This window comes from Propithecus coquereli, unplaced genomic scaffold (genome assembly GCF_000956105.1).
Source record: "Propithecus coquereli isolate 6110/MARCELLA unplaced genomic scaffold, Pcoq_1.0 Scaffold776, whole genome shotgun sequence".
Classification (NCBI taxonomy): Eukaryota; Metazoa; Chordata; class Mammalia; order Primates; family Indriidae; genus Propithecus; species Propithecus coquereli.
The window spans coordinates 476,979-485,695 of record NW_012153907.1 but is presented as its reverse complement, the minus strand read 5'-3'; positions in this window follow the sequence as shown (position 1 = coordinate 485,695).

Below are 8,717 nucleotides of genomic sequence, written 5' to 3'. Positions count from 1 at the left end.
AGAACTAATACTAATTCTTCTCAAGCTCTTCCAAAAAATTGAAGAGGAGGGAATACTCCAAAACTGAGTTTAAGAAGTCAGCATTACCCTGATACCAAAACCAAACAAAGGCTTAAAAGAAAAAGAAAACTACAGGCCAATGTCCCCAACGAAGATAGATGCCAAATCCTCAACAAAATATTACCAAGCCTAATTCAACAGCACATTGAAAAGATCCTTCACCACAATCAAGTGGGATTTATCACAGGGCTGCAGGGTGGCGTGACATATGCAAATCAATGAACGTGACACATCTCATTAACAGCATGAAGGGCAAACACCATATGATCATTTAAATAGATGCAGAAAAAGCATTTGACAAAATTCAACACCGCTTCATGATAAAAACTCTCAACAAATTGGATATAGAAGGAACATATCCCAACACAGCAAAGGCCATATATGACAAACCCACAGCTAACATCCTACTGAACAAAAAAATTTGCAAGCTTTCCCTCTAAGATCTGAACAAGACGAGGAAGACCACTCTTACCACTTCTAGTCAACATACCACTGGAAGTCCTGGCCAGAGCAATAAGGTAAGAGAAAGAAATAAAAGGCATCCAAATTGGGGAAAGAAAGAAGCTAAATTATCCCTGTTTGCAGATGACATGATCTTTTATGCAGTGGTCCTCCTTTTTCATGGAACATACATTCCAAGACACCCAGCAGATGCCTGAAATAGCAGATAGTAATGAGCCTTATATATATAATGGTTTTTTCGTCTGCTAACCAAGACTGCTACTAAGTGTGTGGGTAGCAAACACAGCATGAATACATGGGACAAGGGGATGACTCAGATCCTGGGCAGGAAGGAGTGAGATGGTGTGAGATTTCATCACGCAACTCAGAACAGCATGCATTTTAAAACTTATGAGTTGCTCTTCTCAGCTGTAAAATGTGGAAAGAAAGAAAAAACTTATGAATTGTTTATTTTTGTATTTTCCATTTAATATTTTTGAACCAAGATTGACCACTGGTAATTGAAAGAGCAGAAAGTGAAATCGCATACAAGGGGAAATTACTGTATAGAAAACCCTGAAGATCCCACCCAAAAACTGTTAGAGTTAATAAATGAATTCAGTAAAGTTGCAGGATACAAAATCTACACAGCAAAATCAGTAGCGTTGCTGTAGACTAACATCAGTCTGTCTGAAAAAAGTAGCAAGAAAAAAATCATTTACAATAACTTTAAAAAAATACTTGGGAATAAATTTCACCAAGGAGGTGAAATATCTCTGCACTGAAAACTATAAAACACTGATGAAAGAAATTGAAGAAGACACAAATAAATGGAAAGATATCCCATGTTCATGGATGGGAAATCCTAATATTGTTAAAATGTCTGTATTACCCACAGCTATCTACAGATTCAGGGCAATCTCTGTCAAAATATCAAAGACATTCTTCACAGGAATAGAAAAAACAATCCTAAAATTTGTATGGAACCACAAAAGACTCAGAATAGCCAAAGTGATCTTGAGCAAAAAGAAGACTTCACAGGCAAAGGAGCAATGAGATACGTCCATTTAAAGTATAATTTCTGATCATCACAAAACATTATTAAACCAAAACAAACGTGTAGGCAAATCAGAAACTGGAAAAAAGGTGTGATCCTAAAAAATGTTTAACTCTTACAAATCATTAAGAAAAAAATGAACACCCAGGTCCACCCCCAACATAGGGGAGTTCAAATAAAGAGCCACATACCATGTGACTGAATATTTACAGTTAAATGTAAAGCCGACAAACAGTTAAATGAAATATGTTCTAACTCCCCGTGTGGAGAACACACCTGCACGGTGACCTGGAAAGCCGGATCGAATTGAGAACTCCTGGGCTCTGCAGAGACGCACTCCAGAATGTGGCACTGTGAGCAGCGCCCTGAGCCTCCTGTTCCTGGCCCAAGGCCCGTCCCCTTCCCTCCCCACCCCAGGGGCCACGCAGCACTACAGGGGGCCTCATGTGGACATGGACGAATACTCGAACCTCGCGAGTTCAAACAGCAGCTACGCCAACCTCCAGCAGCCATTGCTCAGCACATCTTCAAAGGCGCACAGCAGCCGGGTGGCTCACACACAGGCATGGACCAGGGAGGGGGACACTCTCAGGCCCCGCTAGTGGCTCAGAGCCACCTGGACAGGGAATTCTGGGATCCTGTAGAGCATCCTCCATAATGGGGTGCAAGCTCAAGGTCAACACGTACCCTTGCCTTTGTGGACTCCTCACCCCTTGGGGTGGGGTAGGACACAGCCGGGTCAGAGTAGAGTCCTCAGAAGCATCAATACCAGGGCGGAACCCCTGTGGTCCAAGGGTAACCGTGCTCCGCTAACACTCAGCAGAGAAGCAGCCAATGGCCCTGATGTGATCATTACGCGATGTACGCCTGCGTTGAAACATCACGCTGGCCCCACTGACACCTACAGTTATTATTAACATGTGTCTGCTCAGATAAGTCTGCTTCTCGGTTTCTATCATGAAGAAACGATTTCACCTACATGCCCAGGGATGTTCACAATAACATTCTTTAAATTTTGAAGGCCAAGCATAGTGGACCACGCCTGTACTCCCAGCACTTTGGGAGACCGAGGCAGGAGAATCACTTGAGCCCAGGCAACATAGTAAGATCCTGTCTCCATAAAAAGTAAAATTAAAAACTTAGCCAGGTGTAATGGTGCGCACCTATAGTCCTAGCTAATCTAGAGGCTGAGGTGGGAAGGTTGATTGAGTCCAGGAGTTCAAGGTTGCAGTGAGCTATGATCACACCACTGCACTCTAGCCTGGGTGACAAAGCGAGACCTTGTCTCTAAATAAATAAATAAATAAAATATTTGTTTTTTAAAAAAAGGAAACAACTTCTACAGGAGAATGAATGCCCTTACGAACTGTTAAGGGAAAAACAAAATCCTAACACTCTTAAGAGAAAAACAGGTGAAGGATAAAAATAATAAGAGCCATCATTAAAGTCACATCTTTGAGGATAAATGACATGAAATCTCATACATGTGTTCTATGAGATTGAGAAACAAAACAAGGAGAATTCTATAACTACACATGCATTTTTTTATACTTTCCTGAATTTCCCATTTTTCTACATCAATTGCTAAATTGTATCAAAAGAAGAAATAAAATTTCTTACAGAAGTTTGATTCTCTTGGTAAACATTTCTATTGCTCTTTTAAAAGATGGCCGGGTACAGTGGCTCACGCCTGTAATCCCAAGGCTTTGGGAAGTGGAGGCAGGAGGATTGCTTGAAGCCAGGAGTTCAGGGTTGCAGCCTGGGCAAAAGAGTGAGACTCTGTATCTAAAAAGAAAATGAAAAAATGAAAAATAAATTTAGGAGATGGGAGGAAGAATACAAAAAGGAAAAAAAAATTTAAGAAAAGGATTAATCAATCTAGTTTTGAGAGAGGAAGCCAAGGGCAGAGACAGAGGCCTGTCTTTGAATGCAAAATGTGCTAAAACTGGCCAAGCATAATAGCTCATGCCTGTAATCCTAGCACTCTGGGAGGCCGACGCAGGAGGATCACTTGAGCTCAGGAGTTCGAGACCAGCCTATTGCAATAGCGAGCCCCCCGTCTTTACAAAAAATAGAAAAATTAGCCGGGCGTTGTGGCTCGCACCTGTAGTACCAGCTACTCGGGAGGCTGAGCCAGGAGGATGGCTTGAGCCCAGGAGTTTGAGGTTGCTGTGAGCTAGGCTGATGCCACAGCACTATAGCCTGGGTGACAGAGCAAGACTCAGTCTCAAAAAAAAAAAAGAAAAAACGTGCTAAAACCATTTGTAATTAACGTTTTTAATAAAGGACCTAAGGAGCAAATTTCGACAAAAGAAACCCTTTATGGTATTATCACAGGCTCTCTGCAGGAATAAGTTGGCCCCTCTTGGCCATCTGAAAGAGGGGAAACGGAATGGAAACATCCCTCAACGTGCACTCAGTGTAGGAGCATCCTCTGCTATAATTATTCAGCCTCCATTTGCTTGTGTCCAGTAATGGGAAAGTCACTACCTACCCGCAAAAAAAAAAAAAAAAAAAAAATCTCCATTACATAGAGCAGAAATCCTGTGCTCAGGACAGCCCTCCAGTGACCAGCAAAAACAAAAAGTAGAGTCTGAACTTGAATGTTGACATTCAAGTTTACTTACTAGGGGCAGCGTGACCCTGGGCAGCCGGCTTTGCCGCGCTGAGCCTCGTCTGTGAAAGTGGAGACTGATGCCGTGGGCTCGCAACTGTTGCAATGATCATTACGATTCCCTGAGCAGTGTTGTGAATCCTTTGGTCGCTGATTTCTTCCGGGGATAGCCGGGATTTTTGTTCTCTGGCTGGCACCACTGGAGAATGAGAGCAGAGAGCGGGTAATTTGCTCACATTCTCAGGGCCCTGGTGTCAGGACTCAGACCCGAGAGTCTGTCCCTGGAGCCAGTGCTTCAAGGGCTGTGAGTTTCCTGGGCTCACCTTTTATCCTACCCGTATCCACTGAGCATCTCTTCTGAGCAGTGCTGCTGTGGGCCCTGAGGACACAGCAGGGGAACTCAACAGGCAGCGATCTCTGCCCTGGAGCAGCAGAAGTTACGAATTAGGGGAGGGAGGCTGGCAATAGCTCAGCAACTGAGACTGGAGATAGAAAATAAGTGCTAGAAACAGAAAAAGCAGAACACTTTAAGGGAGAATTGGGCCCGGGCACAGTGGCTCACGCCTGTAATCCTAGCACTCCGGGAGGCCAAGGCAGGAGGATTGCTTGAGGTCAGGAGTTTGACACCAGCCTGAGCAAGAGCGAGACCCCGTCTCTGCTAAACATAGAAAAAATTAGCCGGGCATGGTGGCACCTGTAGTCCCAGCTACTCCGGAGGCTGAGGCAGGAGGATCGCTGGAGCCCAGGAATTGGAGGCTGCTGTGAGCTAGGCTGATGCCACTGCACTCTACTCAGGGCAACAGAGTGAGACCCTGTCTGAAAAAAGAGAGAGAGAGAATTGGGGAGTCCGAGGAAGGTTGCAATTTTAAATAGGATGGTTAGGAAAGAACTTGTTGAGATTAATCTCAGTAAGCACAGAATTTCTTCTCCAACTTCTCATTTTCTAAAGCCAAGGATGGGCCAGGTGGCTTCTCCGTCCAGGCAAAGACCCCAAATTCACACTCGCCATTGCCCAGGGAGGCTCCCACGGTGCCTGCCTACATCACTAGCCACCTAGGAAGGGAGGGGCTGAAGACACGGGTCCTGTTATACTGGGGGGTCCCCGGAGCTGCCATCCCAGGGGCTCCCCAGCCACTAACAAGCCCCACAGGCTCGGGCTGCTGGTTCCCTGCGGGGTTTCTCCCCCCAGGAAACTTCAGACCCCTGGGTCTGCCTCCATGACCCCCAGGTCCTGAACTCGCAGAGTGAGAGGACTAATTGCCATTTTTCCTTGTGCGTGGCAGTCAGAAACACACTCCTCGCTCCCTCGATGCTCCTGGTGCCGGTCGAGGGCCCACCCTGTGCCAGGCAAGGCTGCTTCCTTAAGGAAATGCAGCCCCAGGCCCCGCCCTCGAGAGGGCGTGGAAGAGTAGATCACCTGATATTGCCGTAGGAATGTTGCTCAGGTTTAACTTTTCATGGTGACCTCAGCTTCCACCATCTTCGCTCTACTCAGATTTAATTAGTTACCAAATCTCCATTCTTCTCTCCAACTTCTCCCCATCTCCTCGGCTCCACCCTAACTCAAAGCAGCATCATTCTTATCTATAGCAAGAGGCTGCAATGTCATCTCCCTCCAGTCCAACCTCTGCACTGACCACCAGAATAGGAGACTCTAGCTGTGTTACTCCTCTGCTCAAGCACCTTCCATGGCTCCCCATTGCCCTCAGAGTAAAGTGGTCTTCACATCCAAGACCCTTGAGATCTGGCTCCTGCCGCTTTCTCTCATTCCAAATCCAGCCAATGCTCCACTCACAGCACCAGTCACCATTTATTCAATTAGCAACAAGGAAGGAAATCAGGTGTGTAGACCCAGCCATTCCAAAATGCTTACTTTTCCTCTGAGATTTCCATACTCTTTCACACTATTTTGCCCCTTTCCATGCTATTTCTTCAGGTAGTTTTTTTTTATCCCCTCCTCCTAGACTCCTGGCAAACTCCTACTTCTCCTAAACAATACATCGCTAGTATCACCTCCTCCAGGAAACCTTCCCTGATCACCCCAGGCTAGTCACATGCAGTCTGTGTACTCCCAGAGCCCCTAGGTTTCCTCCTCATACTGTCTGTGTCCTTGTGAGTCTCCCATTAGCCTGCGAGCTCCTTGGACATGGCCTCATCTTATCCCACTTACCGGGAGCATTAAACCCAAATGATGGGTCTTGCAATGCCCTCCTCTCTTCCTTTCCATGGTTCCCGCCTTTTCTATCCCACCTTCCTCAGTCTCCTCCTCTCCTGACCCCTAAAATGAGAATTGTCCAGGCTCAGCCTCAGGCCTCTCCCTAGCCGATGAGTACAGTCTCATGATTTTGCGTACCTGCTCTACGCCAACCACCCCTGTCCCGGTCTGGGTTTCCCCCAGACGCAGACCCTGAGACAAAAATTCTAGTGGAAGTATGTTGATTTGGGATCCCAGAAAACACCGATCGGAGCAATAAGAATGAGAAGAGAAGGAAGCTTATAAAGCACATGTTATCAAGCAAGGTGTATCTGGGGACAGCTGGAGTCAGTACCACAGGGGACCTCTGGGAAGCATCACAGAACATTCACCTCCGAGGGGCGAGGGAGCCGAGGTATGTATATAGCAGCTCCGGTTGTCACTGTTGAGGGCTGCTCCTGGGGGCGTTAATTCTCCAGCACGCCTCGCCCACCGCACGCGTGAATAGAGTAAGCTTTGGTGTGCTGAGAAGCCCTCGTACGAACAGAGGCAAGCACTGGGCACTGGAAGTCAGGCCAACATGCAGTGACGCAGTCAGAGCAAGAGGATATCACAAGGGATTGACGACACACGCTCTACCTACTTTGTCCTCGTCATCTCTGTTCACTCCTTCCCACGCTCTTTCTTCCCTTTGCAAGCTCTCATATTGGAGCAATCCAGGGATCCAACTCTGATTCTCTTCTCTTTCCCCAACTCATCAGTAAAGTTACATGATTTTAAATATCCTTCATGCCACTACTTCCAAAATCAATACATTAAATCAGTCATTTCCTCTGAACCCAGATCCATAAATCCAACTATTCATCATCAACCAATGTCAAAAGTGATGTCAACAAAAATGTTGGAGGGAGGACCTCCAAAAACTCTCTCCTCCATAAAGCAATGAGAGGGCTGAGAAAAATTCGTTTGAATCAACATTAGACTCTGAAAATTGACCAAAGATTTTCGAGCAACCCTGGGAGCATTTACTTTTAAAAATGGCTGCATATCATTAAAAAAAAAAAAAAGGAAGCTTTGTGATGTTTTAACATCTCTGGTCCCATTCCCCACCTCAGCTCTGCGGCATCCTTGATAAATAACAGCCCGAGGTCTGGGCACAGCTACTGGGGAAAGTAAGACAGAGCTGGAACCCTTTCAAGCCTCATTCCCAAATAATTGTCATTATTTACCTGTCTGGTGGTTCCCTGGAAGATCCCACTTGCAAGTCTGTGTGTATTTGACCTGACTCAGAGATCAACCGGTGCAAAAAGTCTTCCCCCTGTGGGTCCTTTGTTGAAAACAACTACAGGCAAGTATTTTAACGTCATGGCAACCTGAAGCACTGGGTAAACAGTTGGTACAAACAACAGATGAAACAAAAAAGCTGGGGAGTGTTCTGAACAGAGCTTCGGAGCCTTGAAGTACCATTGAGCATACCAACATATGTATAATGGGGGTTCCAGAAGGAAAGGAGAGAGAGAAAGAGGCAGAAAGAATATTTGAAGAAATCATGGATGAAAATTTCTCAAATTTGATTCAAAAGCTCAGATATTCCTGGGAATCTAAAGGGCCACATGAATATGCAGACCATGTGTGTGCCCATAGCTTTGTACATCTCAGGAATGACTTGAGAAGGCCCTAAGCTCTCACTTCAGGCTGGCCTGGAGGTGCTACCTCTAGAACTCTCTAAGGCAGAGCTGACCACCAGCTAGCTTCATGTTAAAGATATGCCTTATCACATATAGAGAGTCCCTCAGCAAAACGGAGGTATTTATTTTTCCAAGCATTTAAGAAAAGATCTGTGTGATCATTAGGTGACCACTAACCTAACTGAGTAAAGATTTGAGTGGCCACATACAACAAAGAATAGAGATTTTACAGAATTAGTTCAGAAAAGTGATGAAGAAAATTACAATGGCTGCAACAAGCAGCAGCAACAACAAATCCTGAAGAAGTAGAGAATCTGACTTTTCAAAGTTGCCACATTATATTATTTTTTATGTTTTTAGAGACAGGGTGTCACTCTGTCACCCAGATTAGAGTGCAGGGACCCAGTCATAGCCCACTGCAAACCTCAAACTGCTGGCCTCAAGCAATCCTCCCTTCTCAGCCTCCTGAGTAGCTGGGACTACAGATATGCACCCACTGTGCCTGGCCTGTATCATTTTAAATGTTGGATTTTCAACAACAACAACAAAAATGAGACATTTAAAGAAATAAGGAACCATACATACACAGGGAAAAAGTAATCAATGAAAATTATTTCTGAGGAAGCCCAGACATTAGACTTACTAGACAAAGACTTTAAAGCA